We start from the raw sequence: 27,624 nt of genomic DNA, 5'->3' as shown, positions 1-27,624 counted from the left end.
AATCCCAGCTACTTGGGAGGCTGAGGCGGGGAGAATTGCTTGAACCTAGGAGGCGGAGGTTGCAGTGAGTCAAGATTGCACCATTGCACTCCAGCCTGGGTGACACAGACTCCCTCTCACAAAACAAAACAAAACAAAAAAAAACTGCTTTGATGTCTTACATTATCTAGCTGGACAGATCCAGTTGTTGCGTTTATAAATAGCTGCAGATATCTACAGCAGTAAAGGATTTATTCAGGTTGTTATGGAAACTAAAATTCAGCAGAACCTCAAAGATAAGCTATATTGAAGGAAGAGGTACATTAACTGTATATTTAATCAAATTATGCAATAAAAATTGTTGCTTAATATATCATATTAGATAGCAAGAAATTAGCTTAATATGTCAGTGTAACTTAGTATTTTTAACGTACAAAGATTTTGTTACTAACTTATCTGTGTGGGTTTTATATACTTTTTTCTTTTTGAGACGGAATCTTTGAGTCTTGGTGTGTCGCTAGGCTGGAGTGCAGTGGCACAATCTTAGTTCTCTGCAACCTCTGCCTCCCAGGTTCTAGCAATTCTCCTGCCTCTGCCTCCCAAGTAGCTGGGACTACAGGTGTGTGCTACCACACCGGCTAATTTACTTGTATTTTATTAGAGATGGAGTTTCACCATGTTGGCCAGGACGGTCTCAATCTCCTGACCTCGTGATCCGCCCGCCTTGGCCTCCCAAAGTGCTGGAATTACAGGTGTGAGCCACCTCGCCTGGCCTGGGTTTTATGTATTTTTTTTTTTATTATTCATGTTGAAATCCTAGGGTTTTATATACTTTTAAGGAGCTTTACTTATGGTAATGATGGATTGTGCTGACCCATTTAAACTCTCTTTCTTGGCCTTCTTTGTAATGAGTTGCATTCTTATTTAGATTTGCTGGCTGGGGTTGAGGGTACATTTTTGAGTCAGTGGAATGTGGAAAATATGGAAAAGTCTGCATTGGGCTTTAAGTCCACGATCTTTTTTTATTTTTTTGAGACAGACTTTTGCTCGTTGCCCAGGCTGGAGTGCAATGGCACAATCTTGGCTAACTGCAACCTCCGCCTCCCAAGTTTAGGTGATTCTCCTGCCTCAGCCTCCTGAGTAGCTGGGATTACAGGCATGAGCTACCACACCTGGCCAAAGTCCATGATCTTACACCAGTGTTTTATCCAACTTAACTGTTTACAATCTTTTAAGCCATTTAAAAATGTCTATCCAGATATTCTGTTACAGTGGGTCTAGGAGAGGGAGATGAGAACCTATAAATTTTAAAAATAATTGGCTGGGTGTGGTGGTTCACACCTGTAATCCCAGCACTTTGGGAGACCGAGGCAGGTGGATCACCTGAGGTCAGGAGTTCAAGACCAGCTTGGCCAACATGGTGAAACCTCGTCTCTACTAAAAATGCAACAGATACCTGGGTGTGGTGGCAGGCACCTGTCATCCCTGCTACTCAGGAGGCTAAGGTGGGAGAATCGCTTGAACCCAGGAGGCGGAGGTTGCGGTGAGCAGAGATCGCACCATTGCACTCCAGCCTGGGTAACAATAGCGAAACTCCGTCTCAAAAAATAATAATAAAAAATTTAATAAAATAATAAAATGTGCTCGCTTTGGCACCACAGATACTAAAATTGGGATGATACAGAGAAGATTAGCATGGCCCCTGCACAAGGATGACATGCAAATTAGTGAAGTGTTCCATATTTTTTTATAATTAAAAAAAATAAAATGGTAATAATTGTAATTTTTATTTAAGGTAATAAGTGTATAATTTTTTAAGTGAAATAGTATACTTTAAAGCATATACTAAGAACAGTTTCTTACCCTTCTTCATTCTCAATTCCTCCTTGGAAACAACTATTTTAATGTTTTTTTCTTTCTTTTTCTCTCTCTCCCTCTCTTTTTCTTAACATTGGGATGGCAACATCAAGAGAAGCAACTATTTTTAATTATTGTTATGTTGATTATTATTATTTTGAGACAGAGTTTTGTTCTTGTTGCCCAGGCTTGAGTGCAATGGCACGATCTGGTTCACCTCAATCTCTGCCTCCTGAGTTCAACTAATTCTCCTGCCTCAGGCTCCCAAGTAGATAGTATTACAGACATATGCCATCATGCCCAGCTAATTTTGTATTTTTTTAGTAGAGATGGGATTTCTCCATGTTGGTCAGGCTGGTCTCATACTTGCGACCTTAGGTGATCCACCTCCCTCAGTTTCCCAAAGTGCTGGGATTACAAGCGTGAACCACCGTGCCCAGCCATTTTTAATACTTTAAATGATTTCTTCTGAGATTTACCTGTCTGTAAATAATGTCTGTTGTGGACATGTTAATATGTTAAATATTGGGGAAAAAAAGAATGTTTCTATTGCTATTTCTTTTTTTTTTTTTGAGACGGAGTTTTGCTCTTGTTACCCAGGCTGGTGCGATCTCTGCTCACCGCAACCTGGGTTCAGGCAATTCTCCTGCCTCAGCCTCCTGAGTAGCTGGGATTACAGGCACGCGCCACCATGCCCAGCTGATTTTTTGTATTTTTAGTAGAGACGGGGTTTCACCATGTTGACCAGGATGGTCTCGATCTCTTGACCTCGTGATCCGCCCACCTCGGCCTCCCAAAGTGCTGGGATTACAGGCTTGAGCCACCGCGCCCAGCCCTGCTATTTCTTATTTTTTAAGTTATAGACAGTAACTCTTTGTTTTCTATTCTGGAAGATAAAGCTTTAACAATTTTATCCAACTCCTGCTACCACTTACCTTCCCCCACAAACTCCCAGTATAATCATACCACAACTTTAGGCAAAATAACGTTTACATTGTTTGAATTATGTATATATTGTTAACAACTGAGTCACCTGTATACACACTGCATACTGTGTTTACATTTTCTTTCTTATATAATCTTTTGTTATTCCTGGAGTTAATAATTTACTTTTCATTTGTTTAGTTTTCCCATATACCTATTGTCCTTTATTTTCTGAACTTTGCAATAGAAATATAAAAACCACTATCAATATAGTTAAACATCTTGGATAATCATTTTTTGTAAGGCTTTCATCTTGGAACTTTGCATCTACCTGTTCCAATCCAGACTGTACACTCTCTAGATCTTCTGTGTAGCTCTGCCATGATCCCTGTGGTTTCTGAGGCTGCTTTTTCATTAGAGCTTCAGTTTTCTGGCTTTCATTTCTTTCTGGGTTTCCTTCCTAGTTTTGCTGGCGCACATCCTTTACTAGTCTTATAAAAGATTCATAGTCGCTGGACATGGTGGCTTATGCCTGTAATCCCAGCAATTTGGGAAGCTGAGGCAGGTGGATTACCTAGGGTCAGGAGTTCGAGACCATCCTGGCCAACATGGTGAAACCTTGTCTTAAAAAAAAAGAAAAGAAAAAATTCATGGTTAGAAAGCATGAAATTGTACATTTAAAAAGTTTTTTTTTTTTAATCTTGGCGGGGTGTGGTGGCTCACGCCTGTAATCCAAGCACTTTGAAGGCCAAGGTAGACAGATCACCTGAGGTCAGGAGTTCACGACCAGCCTGACCAACATGGTAAAACTCATCTTTATTTAAAAAAAAAAAAAAGTTTTTTTTAATCTTAAAAAGATTTATGGTTTTTTTTTTTTCAGGCATTGTTAACCTGAAATATCTTTATTCCACTCCTCCGCTTGATTGTTAGTCTAGTTGTGTACCCAGTTTCAGGTTAAAAGCTAAGCATCATGACTCCTACCTATAATCCCAGCACCTTAGGAGACCAAGGCAGGTGATTTGCTTAAGGCCCAGGAGTTTGAGGACAGCTTGGTTAATATCGTGCAACCCGGTGTCTAAAACAGCAATTAGCCAGGCATGATGGGTCATGCCTGTAGTCCTAGCTACTTGGGAGGCTAAAGCAGCAGGACCACTTGAGCCCAGGAGTTTAAGGCTGCAATAAACTCTGATTGGGCCACTGTACTCCAGCCTGGAAATCAGAGCAAGATGCTGTCTCTTAAAAAAAAAAAAAAATTATGTTTGAAAATTGTTTTCCCACAGAATTTCAAAGGCATTAGTCTGTTGTCCCTCAGTTTTCGCTGTTATTATTGAGAAAGATGATAGCATTCTGATTTCTGATTCTATTTGAATGTGGCTTACTTAATTTATTATTATTGTTTTTTTGAGACAGAATCTCGCTCTGTCCCCCTTTCTGAAGTGCAGTGGCACAATCTTGGCTCACTACAACCTCTGCCTCTGGATTCAAGCAGTACTCCTGCCTCAGCTTCCTGAGCAGCTAGGACTATTGGGCACGCCACCATGCCTGGCTAATTTTTGTATTTTTAGTAGAGACAGGCTTTTACGATGTTAGCCAAGGCTGATCTCAAACTCTTATCCTTAAGTGAGCCATCCGCCTTGGCCTCCCAAAGTGTTGGGATTACAGGCATGAGTCACCACACCCAGCTTGTATGTGACTGACTTTATCTTAGAACTTTTAGACTCTTCTTTTTTTTTTTTTTTTTTTTTTTTTTTTTTTTAGATGGAGTCTCACTCTGTCACCAGGCTGGAGTGCAGTGGTGCAATCTTGGTTTACTGCAACCTCTGCCTCCAGGGTCAAGCAGTTCTTCTGCCTCAGTCTCCCAAGTAGCTGGGACTACAGGTACACACCACCACACCCAGCTAATTTTTATTTATTTTTTTTAGTAGAGATGGGGTTTCACCATGTTGGCCAGGATGGTCTTGATCTCTTAACCTCGTGATCTACCCACCTCAGCCTCCCAAAGTGCTGGGATTACAGGCGTGAGCCACTGCACCAGCCTAGACTCTTCTCTTTAGCCAGCATTTTGGGAACTAAGTAAGGGAATACAGCTGTTTGTATATAATTTTTCACATAGTATCCTTAATTTCAGTGAGGTGATTTACCTCTGTCCCTCACTATATACCTTGTGTCTTTGAATATAAGGCTCTTCTGGTTCAATTAATCAGAAAATAAACATTTTCTCTCCTACCCGTGTGAGGGAGGTGCACTTGTTTGGTTGCATGGGAGGTTGGAAGAAGAGTATCTTAAGTATTTATTCTGTATAATTTCAGTGAATTGCAACGTTTCCAACACTTCTTATACCTGCTGTCTGAGATAGCTGGTATCTCCAGTTCCTTAGATTCCTTTGATGAGAACCAGCTAGATTCTTGGTGTCATCCCCCATTGAATAGTTTGGACTCAGCTTTCTCTGTCCTGCTATGTGAAGGTTGCTACTCCTTCATTCCCTTTCTTGCTTTCAAATATTTGTTAATCTTTTCTGTCCGGTATTATTTCTTTCATGTCTTTTTGTTATTTTAATTTCACATTTCAGGAGGTTTCTGTGATAAATGGATGTGTGTAATCTGCTATTTTAAATCAGAAGTCCTGAAAGGCCAACATTATTGCCAGTGCTTTTATTTTTTCCGTGACAGGCACTGTGTTCTAAGGCAGCTCATTTCCTCTTTGGGAAGCACTGTTTTTTAGTGTCTGCTTATCTTGAGTAAAAGTCTGTCTCTGTAGGACTATTGATCCTATTTCTGCACCTTAGAGTATTCCAGATAAATCTGTTGTCTTCCACGTGGTAACCTTTTGTAGACTTAAACACAATATTGGAACTTCAGTATTTTTTCTTCTCTAGAGTAGACATAACCTAGTTCCTCTATTTGATCCTCAGAAAATACTGTTTTAAATTTCTTCACTATCCAGGTCATTCATTTCTGAATTAACTGTTCTTAAAGAATTATACCTAGAATTGAGAGCAGTATTCCAGGTAGGATCTAACCAGCACAGACTAGAATAAATTATCATCATTTTCTTTTGAGATATTGTTTGATTAAAAAAAAATAAACCCAGCACTCCGGGTATGTTCTGCAAAGGGAGAAGTTTCTCAGAATTTTATCTGCTTGAAATTAAAGAAAAAATGTAAAGCTTCTACTACTTCTGTATGTAGAGAAAGAAACTTGAAACATACAGTGATTTGGTTTTGTTTTGTTTTTAAATTAGCACAATTGGTGCTCCTTTTAAAAAAAATAGTCTGGAGTGTAGGTTCAGAATTAAGATGTTCTGCATAATAACATAACAGGGATTTTTAAACTTTAATTTTGAAATATTTTTAGACTCACCTAGAAGTTGCAAAAATAATACAAAGAGTTCACATGTACTCTTCACCTAACTTCCCCCAATGACATCTTACATAACCATAGTTTAATTATCAAAATCAGAAAACTGACATTGATATAATATTATTTATTAACTAAAATACTGACCTTATTTGGATTTCACTAGGCTTTTATTTTTTGAGATGGCATCTCACTCTGTCACCCAGGCTGGAGTGCAGTGGCGCAGTCTTTGCTCACTGCAACCTCCACCTCCTGGGTCCAAGCGATTCTCCTGCCTCAGCCATCCAAGTAGCTAGGATTACAGGCATGTGTCACACTCCTGGCTACCACTAATTTTTGTGTGTGTTTTTTTAGTAGAAACGGGGTTTCACCATGTTGGTCAGAGCGGTCTTGAGCTCCCAACCTCAGGTGATCCACCTGCCTCGGCCTCCCAAGATTTCACCAGTTTTAGCATACAATCCTTAAAAAATGGCCGGGTGCAGTGGCTCACACCTGTAATCCCAGCACTTTGGGAGGCTGAGGCAGGTGGATCACAATGTCAGGAGTTTGAGACTAGCCTGATCAACATCGTGAAACCCTGTCTCTACTAAAAATACAAAAATTAGCTGGGTGTGGTGGCACACACCTGTAATCCCAGCTGCTCAGGAGGCTAAGGCAGGAGAATTGCCTGAACCTGGGAGGCGGAGGTAGCAGTGAGCCAAGATAGTGCCACTGCACTCCAGCATAGAAGACAGATTGAGACTTTGTCTCAAAAAAAAAAAAAAAAAAAAAAAGTTTGGTGGGGCGAGTATATGTAGTTCTACAGGATTTTATCACATTTATAAATTCATATGACCATTACCACAATTGGGATATAGAAATCCCAAAGAAACTCCCGTGTGCTAACCCTGTACGGTCACACCCCAATCCTAATCTCTGGCAACCACTGATCTGTTCTCCATCACCATATTGTGTCACTTTGAGAATGTTATATAAGTGGAATTATCCAGTATGTGCTTTTCAAACCCAATAGTTTTTCAACAGTTACCTCATCGCACCCATTAGGAAGTCTCCAGTTACTATTATTGCCATCTTTATGCCCATGAATACCCCAAATTTAGCTCTCACTATGAGAACATGTGGTATTTAGCTTTCTGTTCTTGTATTAATTCACTTAGGATAATGGACTCCAGCTGCACCTGTGTTGCTGCAGAGGACCTGATTTTGTTCTTTTTTTTAATAGCGGGATGGTAGTTCATGGTATATATGTACCACATTTTCTTTATCGAGGCCACATTTGATGGGCATCTAGGTTGATTCCATGTCTTTGCTATTGTGAATAGTGCTGCGATGAGCATGCAAGTGCATGTGTCTTTTTGATAGAATTATTTGTTTTCTTTTGGATATTTACCCAGAAATGGGATTCCTGGGACAAATGGTAGTTCTGTTTTAAGTTCTTTGAGAAATCTTCAAACTGCTTTCCATAGTGGCTGAGCTAATTTGCATTCTCACCAACAGTGTGTAAGTCTTTCCTTTTCTCCACAGCCTTGCCAACATCTGTTGTTTTCTGAGTTTTTAATAATAGCAATTCTGACATCTGATTGATATGAGATGGAATGTCATTGTGATTTTGATTTACATTTCTCTGATTATTAGTGATGTGGAGCAATTTTTTCATGTTTATCGGCCACTTGTATGTCTTCTTTTGAGAAGTGTCTGTTCATGTCTTTTGCCCATTCGAAAGTGTTTTGTGGTTCTTGTAGAGATATTTCCCTTCCTTGCTTAGATGTATTCCTAGGTTGTTTTTGTTGTTGTTTGTTTTGTTTTGTTTTGGTAGAGTGGAGGGTATGGCTCTTATAAATGGGATTGCCTTGTTGACTTGTTTGCCCACTTTTTAATTGGACTGCTTACTTACTTACAGTTGAGGTTAGAGATTTCCTTATTTATTCTAGATATAAATTCTTTGTCAAATATATGTGATTTGCAAATATTTTCTCCCAATCTGTGGCTTCTTTTCTCATTTTCTTAATGTATTTCATAGAGTAAAATTTTTAATTATGATGAAGTATAATTTAATTTTTTAATGGGTTTTACTTTTGGTGTCATATCTAAGAACATTTTCCCTAAATTTAGGTCACACAGAATTTCTCTTGTTTTTTTCCTAAGAGTCTTAGAGTTCAACATTTGAGAAGATTATGCATTTGAAGTTTGTTAATTTCAGTATAACTTGTGAGGTTTAGATCAAGGTCTATTTTGTCACCTACAGGAGACCAGTTGTCCCCCATCATTTGTTAAAATGACTATCCTTGCTTCATTAAATTGCTTTTATACCTTTGTCAAAAGTTAGTTGTCTGTACATGTGTGAGTCTATTTTTTTACTCTTTTTCTGTTCTATTTATATATGTGTTTATATGTCTCCCAATGTGACCGTTTAACTGTTGTGTCTATGTAATAAGTCTTTAAAAAGCTAATGTGATCATCCTTATTTTATTCTTTTTTCAAAATTCTTTTAGCTATGCTTGTTCCTTTGTCCTTCCATATTACCCTTATTTTATGCTTTTTTTCAAAATTCTTTTAGCTATTCTAGTTCCTCTTTCCATATAGATTTTAGAATCAGCTTGTTCATATGTAAAAATCTGTTAGGATTTTGATAGGAATTGCATTAAACCAACTGCAGGTCAATTTTGAAAGAATTCATATCTTTACTTCGTAAAGTCTCCCAATCCATGTGAGCATGCTACGTTTCTGCAGTATTTAGGTCATTAAGACTTTTTTTTGGCTTGATGTAGTGACTCATGCCTGTAATTCCAGCACTTTGAGAGGCTGAGGTGAGAGGATTGCTTGAGTACAGGAGTTTAAGACCAGCCTCAGCAACACAGTGAGACTCCATCTCTACAAAAAAATAGAAAAATTCACCAGCTGTGGTGGCTTATGCCTATAGTCCCAGCTACTGGGGAGGCTGAGGCGAGGTGATTGAGCCCAGGAGGTCAAGACTATAGTAAGCCATGATTGTACCACTGCACTTTAGTCTGGGTGATAAAGACAGACCCTGTCTCAAGCAACAGAAAAACAAATTTATCAGTATTTTGTAGTTTTTAGCACGCAGATCCTGTGCATGTTTTGTTAGATTTATACCCAAGTTTTAAATTTTTTAGTGTTATTGTAAATGGTCTGGGAAATTTTATTACTCATGATATTGTGGGGCCTTCCCACTGTAACCTTGTATTTTATTAAAATGTATATTTTTGACTGGGTATATGTATATTTAAGCCTGTAGTCGTAGCTACTCCAGAGGCTAAGGTGGGAAGGATCACTTGAGCCCAGGCGTTGGATGTTACAGTGGGCCGTGATAGTGCCAGCCTGGGCAACAGAGTGAAACCCTGTCCCTGAAAAAAACAGGGCTGGACGCAATGGCTCATGCCTGTAATCCCAGCACTTTGGGAGGCCAAGGTGGGTGGATCACGAGGTCTAGAGATGGAGACCATCCTGGCCAACATGGTGAAACCCCATCTCTACTAAAAATACAAAAGCTAACTGGGCATGGTGGTGCACATCTGTAGTCCAGCTACTCAGGAGGCTGAGGCAGGAGAATTGCTTGAACCCGGGAGGTGAAGGTTGCAGTGAGCCAAGATCACTTCATTGCACACTCCAGCCTGGTGACAGATTGAGACTCTGTCTCAAAAGTTAAAAAATGAAAAAAAAAACCCCAACAAACAAAAAGAATTACCAGGATATGCAACTGTGAGAGAATGCGAATAAATAACTAACACACACACACACACACACACACACACACACAAAATCTCTCATTATCCCTAATAGTCACAAACTGATTTTATTTCTGTTTAAGATTACTCTTAAACAGAAACATTTATTGGACTTTTAATTTATGTTAAGGAATTGTTTAAAAGACCTTCAGAAATTCTATTAAAATCCTGAGACTTTTTTTTTTTTTTTTTTTTTTGAGATGGAGTCTTGCACTGTCACCTAGGCTGGAGTTCAGTGGCACCATCTCCGGTCACTGTAACCTCTGTCTCCTGGGTTCAAGTGATTCTCCTGCCTAAGCCTTCCAAGTAGCTGGGATTATAGGTGCCTGCCACCATATCCTGCTATTTTTTTGTATTTTTAGGGGGCTTCACGATGTTGGCCGGGCTGGTCTTGAACTCCTTACCTTGTGATCCGCCTGCCTTGGCCTCCCAAAGTGCTAGGATTGCAGACATGAGCCACTGCACCCAACCCATGAAGCTTTTATAAATTATATGTGCTACATATTTGCTAATTTAGACAATGTAGTGTGCTGCATATAAAAGTTGGCAGCATTTGAGAAGTTAGTCTTGACTCTGCCTCATCTCCAGCCAGGTCTCCTAGACTGTCCCAGAGAAGGTGATGATCACTGACAATGACATGTTAATAAATCTTTGAAGCCATTCAGTTAAGAGAGTCCTGTAGAATCTACACATTGATCTTATACCTTTCACAAAAATTAACTTAAAATGGATCATATACATGAATGTACAATGCATAACTTATAAGACTTCTAGAAGATAACATAGGAGAAATCTAGTGACCTTGATTTTGGCCATGAATTGTAGATACAACTCAAAGAGCATGATTAATAGAAGAAAAACATTGATAAAATTGACTTTAAATTTGTGTACTCGGAAAGACACAGGAAAGGGAGTGAAGATAGTCACAAACTGGGAGACAATCTTTGCAAAACTGTCTGATAAAGGACTTGTACCCCAAAATATACAAAGAACACTTAAAATTCAACAATAAGAAAATGAACAACCCAATTAAAAAATGAGCAAAAGATCTAAATAGACACCACACTAAAGAAGATGTAGAGCTGGGCGTGGTGGCTCACGCCTGTAATCCAAGCACTTTGGAGGCCAAGGCAGGAGGATCACCTGAGCTCAAGAGTTCAAGACCAGCCTGACCAACATGGTGAAACCCTGTCTTTAAAAAAAAAAGTAAAAAGAAGAAAATGTAGGACCAGGCACGGTGGCTCACGCCTGTAATCCCAGCACTTTGGGAGGCCGAGGCGGGTGGATCACAAGGTCAAGAGATCGAGACCATCCTGGTCAACATGGTGAAACCCCATCTCTACTAAAAATACAAAAATTAGCTGGGCATGATGGTGCGTGCCTGTAATCCCAGCTACTCAGGAGACTGAGGCAGGAGAATTGCCTGAACCCAGGAGGCAGAGGTTGCGGTGAGCCAAGATCATGCCATTGCACTCCAGCCTGGGTAACAAGAGCGAAACTCCATCTCAAAAAAAAAAAAAAAAAAGGAAGAAGATGTAGAGACAGCAAATAAGTATATAAAAAAGATGCTCAACATCATTTGCCTTTAGGGAATTGCAGGTTAAAACAATGAGATACCATTAAAGTCTGTTAGAATGGCTAAATTTAAAAACTGAAAAGCTGGTGAAGATAAAAAAAGAAACTCTCATTTTTATTGGTAGAAATGCAAAATGATACAGCCACTTTGGAAAACAGTTTGGCAGTGGCTTACAAGAAAGCTAAACGTACTCTTACCATATGATCTAGCAATTAATCGATTTTCTAGGTGCAATAGACATACCCATTTGAGTTATAAACTTATGTCCACACAGCAACCTGCAAAGGAATGTCTACAGCAGCTTTATTCATAGCTGCCCCCAAACTGGAAGCAACAGATTGTTCTACAATAGGTGAATGGGTAACCAAACTATTGTGGTACATTCATACAATGGAATGTTATTAAGTGATCAAAAGAAAGGAGATACTAAACCAGGAAAAGGCATGGAGAAAACATAGATGCATATTGTTAAGTAACTGAAAAACCTACATACTGTAACAATTTCAATTATGTAACATTCTAGAGAAGGAAAATTATGGTGGCAGTAAAAAGATCAGTGGTTGTCAGGGATTGTGGAAAGCAGTGAGGGAGAGATGAGTAGGTGAAGCAGAGGGGCATTTTAGGGTGATGAAACTGTTCTTATGCACTGTAATGGTGGATACATGATGTTATGCATTTGTTAAAGTCTGTAGAACTTTACAGAACAAAAAGTGAACCTCATTGTGTACAAATTTAAAAATAGCTTTCAGAGCTAGGCACGGTGGCATGTGCCTGTTATCCCAGCTACTTGGGAGGCTGAGGTAAGAAGATCACTTGAGTCCAGGAGTTCAAGTCCAGCCTGGCAACATGGCAAGACCCTGTCTCAAAAACAAAAAAAAAAAAATTAAAGAAAAAATAATATCATTCAGGAGGTCATGGTATTTAGGAAAGAAAGCAGACTGTGACAAGAGCATCTAACTGTATTACAAATATGTGAGACAACCTCACCAAAAGGGATGGGAAGAAAAATACTGCCCTAACTTTGAAAATGATTGTAGTCTGTAAAACTGAAGGCAAAAGGAACTGTACAAGAGTTCTTACTCAAGTGATAAAGTTTTTCTGCATGGGTTTATAGATTGATAAATGCATTGTTGCTGTACTTGTACACTAACATTGAACAACTAAAAAAATAGATAGCAGACAGTGGGAGCCAGGTTTCGCATTGTTACAGTAGAAATTTTACAAATCAACAAGGAGGAAGCTAGAATGACCCATGTGGTAATGGATTAGAGTTGAAGATACCAGAAGAGCTCATGTATAGATTGTTGCATGTGGAAATTTTTATAGATGAGATGGGTATGTGCACAAGTTAGTATATGTTCTATAAAGTTTAGGAGTTTCCAACACCATCACCATCACTTCTGACTCCAACTGTAAGTTTAGGGATCCCCAAGATCACCCTCAGGTTGAATGATTCCCTAAAGGTATTCACAGAACTCACTGAAAGCTGTTATATTTACAGTTATGGTTTATTACAATAAAAGGAAAGAAACACATGGAACAGAGTACTGGAGAATTCCTCATGTGAACCTTCTAGTTGTCTTTTCCCAGTGGAGTAATGGACAGTGGTAACTTCCCCCAGCAACAGTTTGTGACAACACACTACAAGTATTGCCAACCAGGTAAGATCACTCAAGTCTTGGTATCCAGAGTTTTTATTGGGGCTTGGTCATATAGACACAATTGACCATCCACATGGTTGATTTTTGTTACAGATACCACATGACTCAAAACCTCCACCATTAATTACATTGTTAGTATAGGCTATTTGGCATGGCCTAAAGTTCCCAGGTTAACAAAGACCCACTTTTCTGTCAGGCATTACAAGGACTTAGAGAATATGTCCTTGGAGCCAATGACAAAAGCCAGACCAATTCAGTAGTAACAAGTAAATCTAGTGCTCAGATCTTGGTTTCTAATATTAGTCTTCAGTAAGAGTAACCAGGACTCCTTGGAGAAATGGCTGATTCCAGGGCTGGGGTAGAAAATGTACAAAACCAGCCTGGGGCATTTGTAGTGGCAGAAAGTAAGAAAATGGTAAAGAAAAAAAAAAAGATCACTGTGAAAGGTATGTAAAAAAAAAGCCAAATGAAGGAGCACCCAATGGGAAAATTTAGAAACATTTGAGCAAATTGAATGAATGAATACCATACTACTGTATCATAACCTGAAGTATAACATAAATGTTCATGATTGTGGTGGGTTGCAGCTGATTTGCACCAGTGTCACAGGTGGTAAAATAATTTGCTGAAACAGCCATAAACTGAAGAAAGTAAGTGTGGCCAGGGGTGGTGGCTCACCTCTGTAATCCCAGTACTTTGTGAGGCTGAGATGGGTGGATCACCCGAGGTTGGGAGTTCAAGACCAGCCTGACCAACTGGAGAAACCCTGTCTCTACTAAAAATACAAAATTAGCTGGGTGTGGTGATGCATGCTTGTAATCCCGGCTACTCGGGATGTTGAGGCAGGAGAACCACTTGAACCCAGGAGGCAGAGGTTGCGGTGAACCAGGATCTCGCCATTGTACGCCAGCCTGGGCAACAAGAGTGAAACTGCATCTCAAAAAAAAAAAAGTGTATTAGAAAGTATGTTGCAAGGAAGCAGTGGGCAGCACAGCAGAGAGGAAGCTGTCTGCAAAGAGGCAGGCCTGGTGGGAAGTTTTATAGGGTCAAGCTGGAGGGATTACGTGTAGAACAAGGTATTTGGGACCAGAATATTGTACAAATGGGTTTATAGTTAGCTATTTCTCAGAACAATTGTTCTCCTCTACCCGGGGCCACTCCCCTTGTTGTTGCTAATTTATCAGGACTCCACAATGAGCTCCTGCTGATACAGCAATAATTGGATAAATTAATAAATAGAAATGAAGAGACAAATCTTCTCATATGGAATAATGCTAATCAAATTACATAGATATTCCATCCTAGGGAGAGGGAGCATAATTCCCCACTCCTTAAGTGTGGGCTGTGCGTAGTGACTTCCTTCCAAAGTGTCCCTTACAAAAAGTGGGGAGTGAGAGGAAGAGAATAACTTCATGGGAGAGACCTGACAAGAACATCTTAAAGCCAAGTGATTATGGTTGATAATAAATCATGTTGATATCATGTGTACCCTCGATATGATATGATGAAAATGATACTTTATCTCTGTGATCTTTGTCACAAAAGTCTGTAACACCAGTCTAACTATGAGAAAAACAAATTCTTTTTTTTTTTTGAAGTGGAGTCTGGCTCTGTTTCCCAGACTGGAGTGCAGTGCAGTCCAGTTGCTCAATCTCGACTGACTGCAGCCTCCAACTCCCAGGTTCAAGCAATTTTTCTACCTCAGCCTCCTGAGTAGTTGGGATTACAGGTGTATGCCAACGAGACCAGCTAATTTTTTTTTTTTTGAGATGGAGTCTCACTCTGTTGCCCAGGCAGGAACGCAGTGGCACAATCTCAGCTCACTACAACCTCCGCTTCCTGGGTTCAAGGATTCCCCTGCCTCAGCTTCTTGAGTAGCTGGGACTACAGGTGCGTGCCACTACACCTGGGTAATTTTTGTATTTTTTTAGTAGATACAGGGTTTCACCATATTGGCCAGGCTGGTCTTGGACTCCTGACCTCATGATCCACCCGCCTCAGCCTCCTGAAGTGCTGGGATTATAGGCATGAACCGTTGTGCCTGGCCAATTTTTGTAGTTTTAATAGACAGAGAGTTTCCTATGTTGGCTAGGCTGGTCTCAAACTCCTGACCTTAACTGATCAACTCACCTCGGCCTCCCAAAGCGTTGGGACTACAGGTGTGAGCCACCATTCCTGGACCGAGAAAAACAAATTCTAATTGAGGGCCGTCCTACAGTGTACCTGACTGGAACTCTTCAAAACTGTCAAGATCCTCAAAAAGAGAAAGTCAGAAAAAAATCACAGCTAAGAGATATCTAAGGAGATGTGACAATTAAATGTAATACAGTAGCATCCTGAATGGGTATTGGAACAGAAAAAGGACGTTAGGTAGAAACTAAGGAAATCAAATTATGAACCAGTTAATAACTTTTCAGTATTTGTTCATTAACTGTAATAAGTGAGCCATACTAATATAAGCTGTTAATAAGGGAAAATGGAAAATGTGTGTGTGTGTTGAGAGGTATATGAAAATGCTATGCTATCTGCTCAATTTGTAAATCAAAAACTGTTGACTGGACACGATGGCTCACGCCTATACTACTAGGACTTTGGGAGACTAACGCAGTGGAACGCTTGAGGTCAGGAGTTTGAGACCAGCCTGACCAACATGGTGAAACCTCGTCTCTACTAAAAATACAAAATTAGCCAGGCATGGTGGTATGCGCCTGTAATCCCAGCTACTTGGGAGGCTGAGGTAAGAGAATCTCTTGAACCTGGGAGGCGGAGGTTGCAGTGAGCCAAGATCATGCCATTGCACTCCAACCTGGACAAAAAGAACAAAAACTCTGTAAAAGAAAAAAAAAAGTAAAATAAAAAACTATTTAAAATGTTTTTATTTTAAAAAGAATTTTGGCCAGGTGCAGCACTTTAGGAGGCCGAAGGGGGAGTATCACGAGGTCAAGAGATCATGACCATTTTGACCAATATGGTGAAACCCCACCTCTACTAAAAATACAAAAATTAGCTGGGCCTGGTGGTGCACACCTGTAGGGTCAGCTACTCGGGAAGCTCAGGCAGGAGAATCACTTGAACCCAGGAGGCAGAGGTTACAATTAGCTGAGATTGAGCCACTTAGCCTGAGCAACCGAGTGAGAGCCTGTCTCAAAAAAAAAAGGGAAAAAAAAAGTTGGGCATGGTGGCTCACACCTGTAATCACAGGACTTTGAGAGGCCAAGATGGGCGGATCATGAGGTCAGGAGTTCAAGACCGGCCTGACCAACATGGTGAAACCCCATCTCCATTAAAAGTACAAAAATTAGCTGGACGTGGTGGCGTGCACCTGTAATCCCAGCTACTCAGGAGGCTGAGGCAGGAGAATAGTTGGAACCCTGGAGGCAAAGGTTGCAGGGAGCTGAGATCACCCCACTAAACTCCAGCCTGGGTGACAGAACAAGACTCTGTTTCAAAACAAAACAAAACAAAACAACATACTGTAGAACAAGTCTGGGCACAGTGGCTCACACCTGTAATGCTAGCACTTTGGGAGACCAAGACAAGCAGATTGCTTGAGCCCAGGCATTTGAGACCAGCCTGGGCAACATGGTAAAACCCTGTGTTATAAAAATATATATTTATTATATGTATATATATATGTGTGTGTGTGTGTGTGTGTGTGTGTATATATATATATATATATATATATATATGCAAAAATTAGCTGGGCATGGTAGTATGTGCCTAGAGTCCCAACTACTCAGGAGGCTGAGATGGGAGGATCAACTGAGCACTGGAGGTTGAAGCTCCACTGAGCCTTGATCATGCCAGTGCACTCCAGCCTGGGCACAGAGCTAGACCCTGTCTCAAAAAAATAGTAATAATTGTGAAACAATGAAGATTGTAGGGGAGATGGCATATGAAAAAGTGATTAATCATAAATAGGATCCCCTAAGCATACAATGTAAACATATCTCTGACCTTCAAAGGAGGGTTCAGAGTATGCTTTGCAAGTCTTTAGGCAGAGTATTACAGTTTTTTCACATAACTTTCTGTATGTCATATAGTGTTAAATACAGAGATATATTATTTTGGGAATTAAGTTCTTAAGAATTATACTATATTTTGAGTAATGTATTTCAACTATCATTATTCTTATTTATTTTATTTTATTTTTTTGAGGTGGAGTCAAACTGAAATTCAGGGGCATGCAGTCTTGGCTCACTGCAACCTCTGCCCCCAGGGTTCAAGTGATTATCCTGCCTCAGCCTCCCAAGTAGCTGGGATTACAGGCGCCTGCCACTGTGCCTGGCTAATTTTTGTATTTTTAGTAGAGACGGGGTTTCATCATGCTGGCCTTGAACTCCTGACCTCGTGATCCACCTGCCTCCCACAGGTGTGAGCCATCATGCCCAGCCTCAACTATCATTTTACTGAAGGACTGTAGCTCCTGGAATATTAGAGAATTTCATTGATTGCCAAGATTAAAAGCAAACATGATTAATATTTACAAATATATTGACTTATCTGAATTTATTGTGGAGATTTTCTAATGAGTTGATTTTAAAAGTTACCAAGATTTAAAAAAAAGTTACCAAGATTTCTGGTATAAAAAAGGAATTACAGCTAATTATATTTCAAATGGGTATGAAGGTGAACAATAAGGGTAATAGTAAAAGGAAGAAAGTAAAATGTTATAATAAAGATGAGAACATAATGCTTACAGATAAAAAAGTGATATAAAGGTATAACTTTTCAGAAGAGATGAAAAACTATCTACAATAAAATACATTGTATGACTGCTGGATATTATAATTATATCCTTCAGCCTCTTATCTAGTTTTTAAAGAGATATTGACTGTTTCCCTTATTAATGGCAAGTGTAAATAGCTGAGGTGGGCTTTCAAAGACAATTTACCACCTCCCCACGTGGGGCTTTGGAAGGTTGTCACTAAACTAATTATTTCTGTGAAAATATCTTAATGGAATTTATTTCACTGTTGAGTCTTATTTCTACTTCAAGTCTTTTATAGAGGCAATAAATTTTACAAAATTGCATGAAAAAAGATATCAGCAATCAATCTTTACAGAAGTAGACTTTTGCAAAAACTTGATTTCTATTGTATTTGTACCGTAAAAGGAAATGTAGCAGTCTTCTAGCAAAGAACATCACAAAATCTTACAGAAAATTCGGTTTGAACTAAGAGACTAAAGAGACATAGAGATCAAATTTTTAAAGTTAAAATATTTCTATTGATAACCTTTTATTCAAGTGTTATTGAGTGTTATTTTCATTAGATAATTTGACTGGCTTCTCATATATATTACGTATAGTATTGCAGTCTGGAAATGGAATAGTCACTTTCCTCCGTTAAAGTAAGCTTTGCCTGTGTCTGAATGCCCAGTCTTAACAGTGTTGCTAATCACTTAGGCAAAACGTGTGACCAAGTTTACATTTGCTGGAAGTTTCTGATGTTGTAAATATTTGTAAAAATATTTTTTACAAATAAATTGTAAGAAAGGAACCAGGGATAACATAGAGTAACCTAGCAAGTGGATTTACTTTTACAGATTCATTCCTCTACAATTCTGTTCATGGTTCATGGGGGTTTGTTGTTGTTGTTGTTGTTCTGGTTTCTTTCATTATGGTAAAATACACATAACAAAATTTTCTGTCTTACCCATTTTTAAGTATACAATGTAGTGGTATTAAGTACATTCATATTATTATACAACTGTTGCCACCATCCATCTCCAGAACTGTTTTTATTTTGCAAAACTGAAACTTTCTATCCATTAAACGATAACTTCTCATTCTTTCCTCCTCCTAACCCCTGGCAACTATCATCCTGCTTTTTGACTCTATGATTTTGACTACAATTAATAAATAATTTGAGTGGACTCATACAGTATTTCTCTTTTTGTGACCAATTTATTTCAGTTAACATGTTGTCCTCATCAAGGTCCACTCACATTGTGGCATGTATTAGAATTTATTTCCTTTTTTTTTTTTTTTCTTTTTTTCTTTTTTCTGAGACAGAGTCTTGCTCTGTTGCCAGGCTGAAGTACGGTGGCTTGATCTTGGCTCACTGCAACCTCTGCCTCCTGGGTTCAAGCTACTCTCCTGCCTCAGCCTCCTCAGTAGCTAAGACTACAGGCGTAAGCCACCATGCCCAGCTAGTTTTTGTCTTTTTAGTAGAAATGGGGTTTCACCATGTTGGCCAGGCTGGTCTCAAACTCCTGACCTCAGGTGATCTGCCTGCCTCAGCATCCCAAAGTGTTGGGATTACAGGTATGAGTTACTGTGCCTGACCAGAATTTATTTCCTTTTTAAGACTGAATAATACTCTGTTGTATATATGTACCACATTTTGTTTATCTATTCATCAGTCAGTGGATACCTGGGTTGCTTCCATGTTTTAGCTACTGTGAATAATACTGCTATTATATAGACGTACGATTATAGATGTATAAGTTTTTCTTTGGGACCCAATTCTTTTGAGTATATTCCCATAGAATTGCTGGGTCATTTGGTAATTCTATTTTTAACTCTTTGAGGAAACCATTTCCACAGTGGCTGTGCTATTTTATATTTTCAACAGTGCATAGGGTTCTGATTTCTCCACATCCTTGCCAGTGCTTGTTATTTTCTGTACCTCATTATACTTTTGATTTTGTGTTCTCCTAATTAGTGATATTGAGCTTTTTTTCATGTGCTTTATGACCATTTGTGTATCTTTTTTGGAGAAATGTCTATTCACATCATTTGCCCACTTTTTAATTGGGTGGTTATTTATATTGTTGAGTTCTGTATTAATTCCTTGTTAGATGTATGATTTGCAAGTATTTTCTCTCATTCTCTAGGTTGTCTTTCTCCTCTGTTGATACTGTCTTTTGATGCACAAAATTTTTAAATTTCCATAAAGTCCAGTTTGTCTATTTTTTTGTTGTTGCCTGTGTCTTTGGTGTCATATCTAAGAAAGCATTGCCAAATCCAATGTGCTTTCTGCTTTCTTGCCTTATGTTTTTTTTAAATAAGAATTTTATAGAATCAGGTCTTACATTTAGGTCATGGAGCCATTTGGGGTTGATTTTTGTACATAGTATTAGGTAACATCCAATTTCATTCTTGTGCACGTGAATATACAGTTTTCCCAGCTCCATTTGTTGAAAAGGCTGTCTTTTTCTCCATTGAGTGGTCTTGGCACTGTTGTCAAAAATCACTTTACTATGTATGCAAGGATACATTTCTGGATTCCCTATTGTATTTCATTCTTCTTCATATATGTCTGTCTTTATGTCAGTACGATTCTACTTTGATTACTGTACCTTTGTTGAAACTTTTGAAATCAGAAAATGTGGCCGGGCATGGTGGCTCACACCTGTAATCCCAACACTTTGGGAGGCTTAGGTGGGCGAATCATCTAGGTCAGGGGTTCAAGACCAGCCTGGCCTGCATAGTGAAACCACATCTCTAATACAAAAATTAGCTGGGTATGGTGGTGTATCTCGCAAATCCCAGCTACTCCTCAAGAGGCTGAGGTACGAGAATCACTTGAACCCAGGAGGTAGAGGTTGCAGTGAGCTGAAATCGTACCATTGCACTCCAGCGTGAACAACAGAGCAAGACTCTGTCCCAAAAAAAGAAAAGAAAGGGTGAAGTGTGACTCCTCCGGGTGAAGTGTGACTCCTCTGGCATTGTTTTTCCTTTTCAGGATTATTTTGGCTATTCAGAGTCCCTTGAAGTTCCATATAAATACTAGGATGAGTTTGTCTATTTCTACAAAAAACATTATTTGGATATTAAAAGAAATTGCATTAAATCAGTGGATCACTTTGGATAGTATTGATAGCTGAACAATATTAACCCCTTCAATTCGTGAGCATGGAATTTTTGTTAATATCCTCTTTTCTTTCAGAAATGTTTAGTGGTTTTCATTGTATTGCTTCTTCGGTTAATACCCAACTATTTTATTCTTTTTGGTGCTACTATAAATAGAATTGTTTTCTTAATTTTCTTTTCAGACTGTTCACATTTAGTGAATAGAAATGCAACTGATTTTTGTGTGTTGACTTTGATAAATTTATTATTTCTGACGTGTGTGTGTGTGTAATCTTTAGGGTTTTCTACATATACAATCATATTATCTGTAAAGAGTTAATTTTACTTTTTTCCTTGCCAATTGGATGTCTTTAATGTCTGTCTTTTTTTTTTTTTGTCTTTTTTTTTTTTTTTTTTTTTTGCCTAATTTCTCTGACTAGGACTTCCAGTGTTCTGTAGAATAGAAGTAAACAATCAGGTAACCTTATCTTGTTTTTGATTTTAGAGGAAAAGCTTTTAGTCTTTCATCATTGAATATAATACTTTTTGTGGGTTTGTCATATATAACTTTTGATGTAGTAAGGTAGTTTCTGGTCTTAGTTTTTTTAGTGGTTTTATCATTAAACGGTTTTTTGAATTTTATCAAACATCAATTGAGATGATCATGTGGGTTTTTTCCTTCATTTTGTTAATGTGGTATATTATATTCTTTGATTTTTCATGTGCTGAACCATCCTTACAGTCCATTAATAAATCCCATTCAGTCATGGTGTATAATTATTTTAATATGCTACTGAATTCTATTTCTAGTGTTTTGTCTTATGGTTCATGATTTTCAACCAAGTGAGATAAATTATTTAAAATGAGGTCACAGGGCAAACTGCTGCTCCCAAAATTGGAGATACCAACAGGTAAAAACACAGAGTCACAGCTTAGTAGAGCAGAAACCCACAAATAGCAACGTATACAGGTACCAATATCAGAGTAGGGAGATCTAAATTGTATTGACATGTTCCTGGAAATTCAAATGTGGAATTTGAGTGGTATCTAGTCATAGGGGATTTAGGGGAACCCAGTCGTATGGGTACCCCGACACTTTTGTGAGTTTACCTCCAAGAGCTGTATCAAATTCTCACAGTGAATTAAAAAAAAAAATCCCACTGTGCTTCTGGAAGGGAAAGGGGAAAAGGAACCATGTGGAAATACACCAGAACACTTTGTTCTTCTTAACAAGCTCTGCCCAAAGGATAAATAGTTAACTAGAGTCTAACCTGCTAGGGTTTTGTTAGAGCCTAACTGACCTGGGATAAGCTGCGTACCCAACTCCAGCCTACTCTATACATCCTGTCCCACCTAAGGGGTAAGGAGTTAGGGGCAAACTGAGAAGCAACATGAAGATCACAGTCTGGAGGTACAGGCTCACTAAAAGATAGAAACCTAATCATAGGACTGTAGAATGTTTCTCCTTCCTCCATATCCTACCACCACATTACTAAAGGCCTATTTATAGCAATTCTTTTTACCGAGTATATCATGTCTGGCTATCAAGAAAAATTACAGGACATGCTAAAAGGCAAAAAGACAGTTTGAAGAGATAGAGCAAGTATCATAACTAGATATGGCAGGAATGTTGGAATTATCAGACCAAAATTTTGCAGCAAGTTTTAGGACCTACTTATAAGCTAGGACCTTAAAGATCAATTTTTTAAATATACAGGGACATTTCAATTATAGATGCATTTTAGTTCATAATAGTAATAAAGCATCCTATGTTTCTCAGCTTGTGAAGCAAATTATCTGCAGTACTACTGAGTCCTTTAGGCTTAATCTTTTTGGTTGCCAAGTCTTGCTTGATGGACATTAGTACTGGCCCAGTGAATCTTCTCCTACTGTACAGTATAAATTCTTTTGCACAACACAGACTAGATGTTTATTGCTAGACAGATTTACCAAAGCAATATGTAGAAGATACATAGGGAAAATTGTTATGAATAGTATGCTGAATAAACAAATAGCCAAAATCAATTTACTTAATATGGATACCAGTGAAATCAAACTTTTGAGGTATATCTTTCTTTGTGAAACTTGTATGTGTTTAGATGTTGCATTATCTAAAAGCGTATTCCATGTAAGTGGTAATTGTGAAATATTTTTTCATTTTGCTAATAAGTCTCTGGAAAATGTTAATCTTGAGTTCTGTATTCTAATGTGTGGTAATACATGTTCATTTTATTTTATTTACGTGGGTTTTTTTTTGTTTTTTTTTTTTTTTTGAGACAGAATTTCACTCTTGCCCAGAGTGGAATGCAATGGTGCAATCTCAGCTCTCTGTAGCATCTGCCTCCTGGGTTCAAGCAATTCTCTTGCCTCAGCCTCCTGAGTAGCTGAGATTATTGGCATGTGCCACCATGCCTGGCTAATTCTATTTTTTTTTTTTTTTTTGAGACGGAGTTTCACCCTTGTTACCCAGGCTGGAGTGCAATGGCGCGATCTCGGCTCACCGCAACCTCCGCCTCCTGGGCTCAGGCAATTCTCCTGCCTCAGCCTCCTGAGTAGCTGGGATTACAGGCACGCGCCACCACGCCCAGCTAGTTTTTTTGTATTTTGAGTAGAGACGGAGTTTCACCATGTTGACCAGGATGGTCTCGATCTCTCGACCTCGTGATCCACCCGCCTCGGCCTCCCAAAGTGCTGGGATTACAGGCTTGAGCCACCGTGCCCGGCCTAATTCTATATTTTTAATAGAGATGGGATTTCTCCATGTTGGTCAGGCTGGTCATGATATATGTTCATTTTATAATGTCTTCCAACAATTAAGAGAAAATACACTACCTGAATTGTAATTGTTAGGACTGAATTGTCTCCACAAAATTCTTAATGTTGAGGTTTTAACCCCCTGCACCTCAAAATGATACTGGCCCCTATATTATGTTACAGTAAGTTTTAGAATGTTAAGTGAGGTGTTTAAGGCGGATCCTAATCCATTATGATTGGTCTCATTACAAGAAGAAAAGATTAGGACACAAATAGAAGAAACACCATGTGAAGACAGAGGGAAAAGATAGCTATTTATAAGCCAAACAGAGAGTCCTCAATAAATCAACCCTGAAGACATCTAGATCTGGAACTTCTCATCTCCAGAACTGTGAGAAAATTTTCTGTTGTTTAAGCCACCCAATCTGTGGTGCTTTGTTATGGCAGCCCTAGCAAACTGATATAGTAATGATAGTAATTTTCCCCATAGGGAAATTTTCTTCTCTATATAGAAGTTTAAGATTAAAAATTTGGAAATAATTTCAAATTTACAGAAAGTTGCAACAATAGTTCAGAGAACACCCTTATACTCTTTACTCAGTTTAACCTATTTTTTGCCCTATTTGCTTTGTCTCTCTACTTATTTATACATATATATATTTGAACCATTTGAGAATAAGTTACATATACTATGCCCTGTTATCCCTAAATACTTCACACTTTCTAAAAATAGGGACATAACCACGGTACAGTTATTAACTTCAGAAAATGTAACATTGATAAAGTACTTTAATCTGTTGTCCACATTGAATAGAAGATTTTCTTTTTAACTTTGAGTCACTGAGGTTGTGTTTGTTTTATTTTGGTTTTGCTACAATAACATAGTGATTTTTGTTTGTTTCTTTGTTTTAATTTATTTTCCTGGGGCATAATGGTTCAATGGCCGTACTATGTGGTTAGCAGTTTTAATCAGACTGAGTTTAAATTCCAGCTCTACTTGCTTAGCTGATTGATTTTGGGAAAAATTATTTAACCTTTCTGTGCTTTAATTTCTTCACCTGTAAGGTTAGTAGAGTTAATAAGGGAATTAAATGAAAGAATATTTAATAGCTCTTAGTAAAGTACATGCCATACAGTAAGGATTTTTATTATCTATCCAAATAATTTTTAAGTAGTAATTTTTCCTATAGGCTTAACAATGAAATGTTGCTTCGTTCTCTTGAAGTCAGAAAACAGTACCTAAAGTTCTCTAGTAAAACTTCCTGGGTTCATATCCGAGTCACAGCACAAAAAGAACAAAATAAATAAAAAATAAAAAACTTCCTGAAACAGCACATAACAGATGGTATTGAAAAAAGATCAATAAATTAGAGATGAATTCAGCAAATCATTCAATTCTCTAGCCACCTATGGTTTAAAAAAATTCATAAAACTTCCATTATTTTAATAATTACAGGAAGCTGCTCTATCATAGCAGATAATTTAGGTAAAACCCCATCCAATGTGTTTACTGTAAACTGTTGTATGTATTATGTATTATGCTTTGTTCATCTAACAAACATTTTGAAATTTTTTTCATTCTTTTTTTTTTTTTTTTTTTTTTTTTTTTGAGACGGAGTTTCGCTCTTGTTACCCAGGCTGGAGTGCAATGGCGCGATCTCGGCTCACCGCAACCTCCGCCTCCTGGGTTCAGGCAATTCTCCTGCCTCAGCCTCCTGAGTAGCTGGGATTACAGGCACGCACCACCATGCCCAGCTATTTTTTTTGTATTTTTAGTAGAGACGGGGTTTCACCATGTTGACCAGGATGGTCTCGATCTCCTGACCTTGCGATCCACCCGCCTCGGCCTCCCAAAGTGCTGGGATTACAGGCTTGAGCCACCGCGCCCGGCCTTTTCATTCTTTTTCATTCTTTTAGTGACACATAAACAATGTCACTAAAAGAATTCAGAATGTTTTGGAGTTTTTTTTTACTTCCTTAGAACATGTCATTGTTAACCAAATTCAACAGACATGATTGAGAATATAATGCTCTTGATTCATCCTTAACCTTTCTTATAAAGCCACTAAATGTGTTTTTAGAGTATTTCGCAGAATGCTTATTTTTTTATACTTTTTATTTTAGTTTAGCTTTTTAATCAGCACATGATTGTACGTATTTATGGAGTACATAGTGATGTTTTGAGCCATGTAATGTATAGTGATCTGTTCAGGGTAATTAGTGTATCTATCATTTCAAACGTTTATCATTTCTTTGTGTTGGAAACATTTAATATCCTCCTTCTAGTTATTTGAAACTATATATTATTGTTAACTATAGTCATCCTGCAGTGATATAGAACACTAGAACTTATTCCTCCTATCTAGCTGTAGTTTAGTATTCTTTAACAAATCTCTCCCTATCTCTCTCTTTCTCCTACTCTTCCCAGCCTCTAATAATCTATTACACTTTTTACTTCCATGAGATCAATTTTTTTTTAGCATCCACAAATGAGTGAGTATATGCAGTGTGTAACTTTCTGTTCCTGGCTTACTTCACATAACGTAATGTCCTCCAGTTCCATTCATGTTGCCAAGAATGACAGGATTTTATTATTTTTCAGGCTGAATAGTATTTCATTGTGTATATATACCACATTTTCTTTTTATTTTTTTCTTCCCCGAAGACAGAATCTCACTCTGTTGCCAGGCTGGAGTGCAGTGGTGCAATCTAGACTCAGTGCAACCTCCACCTTCCGGATTCAAGCAATTCTGCCTCAGCCTCCCGAATAGCTGGAATTACAGGCTTCCACCACCACACCCAGCTAATTTTTGCATTTTTTTTAATAGAGTTGGGGTTTCAGCATGTTGACCAGGATGGTCTTGATCTCCTGACCTTGTGATCCATCCACCTCGGACTCCCAAAGTGCTGAGATTACAGGCATGAGCCACTGCGCCTGGCTATATACCACATTTTCTTTACCCATTATCTATTGTTAGACACAAGAACGTATGTTGGTTTTTATGTGTTTCCACATGTTGGCTGTTGGGAATAGTGCTACAATGAACATGAGGGTGTAGATACCTCCTTCACATACTGATTTCCTTTCCTTTGGATAAATAGTCAATAGTGTGATTGCTGGATCATGTGGTAGTTCTATTTGTAGCTTTCTGAGGAATCTCAGAATTGTCCTCCAGATTGGCTGAAAAGCCATTATATTTTTCATTTGCATTAATTATGTCATTGTCAATCTTCAATAATGAGATTCAGAAAATGTTATTAAGTATAGTGTTTATTCAAGTGCAAAACTTGAGGATAGCCACATAGGAAACAGACTTCAAAGAGAAGGGGTTAGTGTTCCAAAGTGGGAAAGTTGACGTTTCACTTATGTAGGCAATTAACAGATTTGCAACATTTTTCATACAGGGTCAGTACAGATGTTATAGCAATTTGACTGGTTACAGTTTGCTACATTTAAAGTAAGATTGGTTCTACATTCTGTGAGAAGGGGTGCTGATCTGAAGGGATCTTATCTCTGGTGCCACAAGACCTTTCCTGATCATTTACAGGAAAAAGCAGAAGATGTAGCATGCTACATGACTCAGGCCACATAGCTACGGTCCTTTGAAGGTTCAAAATAATTTAAAGTTTCAACAGCTTTAAGTTTAAATTATTTACATTTCCCCCTTTTTATCAAGATTGTTTGAAGAAACCATCATAGATGAACTCAAATGGTTTTGGCTTCTTTTATTTTTCAGGAGCTCAGTCTTCCATTGCTAGGAAGGCTCATTACTAGAGAGTCATGTCCCATGGCAAGGAGAATTTGTCAAACTATAAAGCAAATGGAGTATAGGCCCCATTTAGAACAAGGAGGTGACTTTGTGACTTGAGTCAGGCTACACAGCTGTATCTTCAGTTAAAGTAATTAATTGAGCAACCATTATTTTAGTCTTTTCAGTTGTGTGTTGATTCCATTACAAACAAATGCCATAGT

General features: G+C 38.4%; 1 protein-coding gene and 1 non-coding gene across 2 annotated transcripts in view; both read left to right on the top strand.

Moving 5' to 3' along the window:
• Positions 1 to 27,624, top strand: part of PPM1E (protein phosphatase, Mg2+/Mn2+ dependent 1E) — a 252,589-nt gene that overhangs the window by 96,574 nt on the left and 128,391 nt on the right. The gene's annotated exons all lie outside the window — the stretch shown is intronic.
• LOC120366965 (U6 spliceosomal RNA) lies at positions 1,620 to 1,726 on the top strand. Its single transcript, XR_005581476.1, has one exon. It is a non-coding gene; the product is annotated as a U6 spliceosomal RNA (small nuclear RNA).

Source organism: Saimiri boliviensis, chromosome 17, assembly GCF_048565385.1.
Source record: "Saimiri boliviensis isolate mSaiBol1 chromosome 17, mSaiBol1.pri, whole genome shotgun sequence".
Taxonomy (NCBI): Eukaryota; Metazoa; Chordata; class Mammalia; order Primates; family Cebidae; genus Saimiri; species Saimiri boliviensis.
This window is presented reverse-complemented; position numbering and strand designations above follow the sequence as displayed.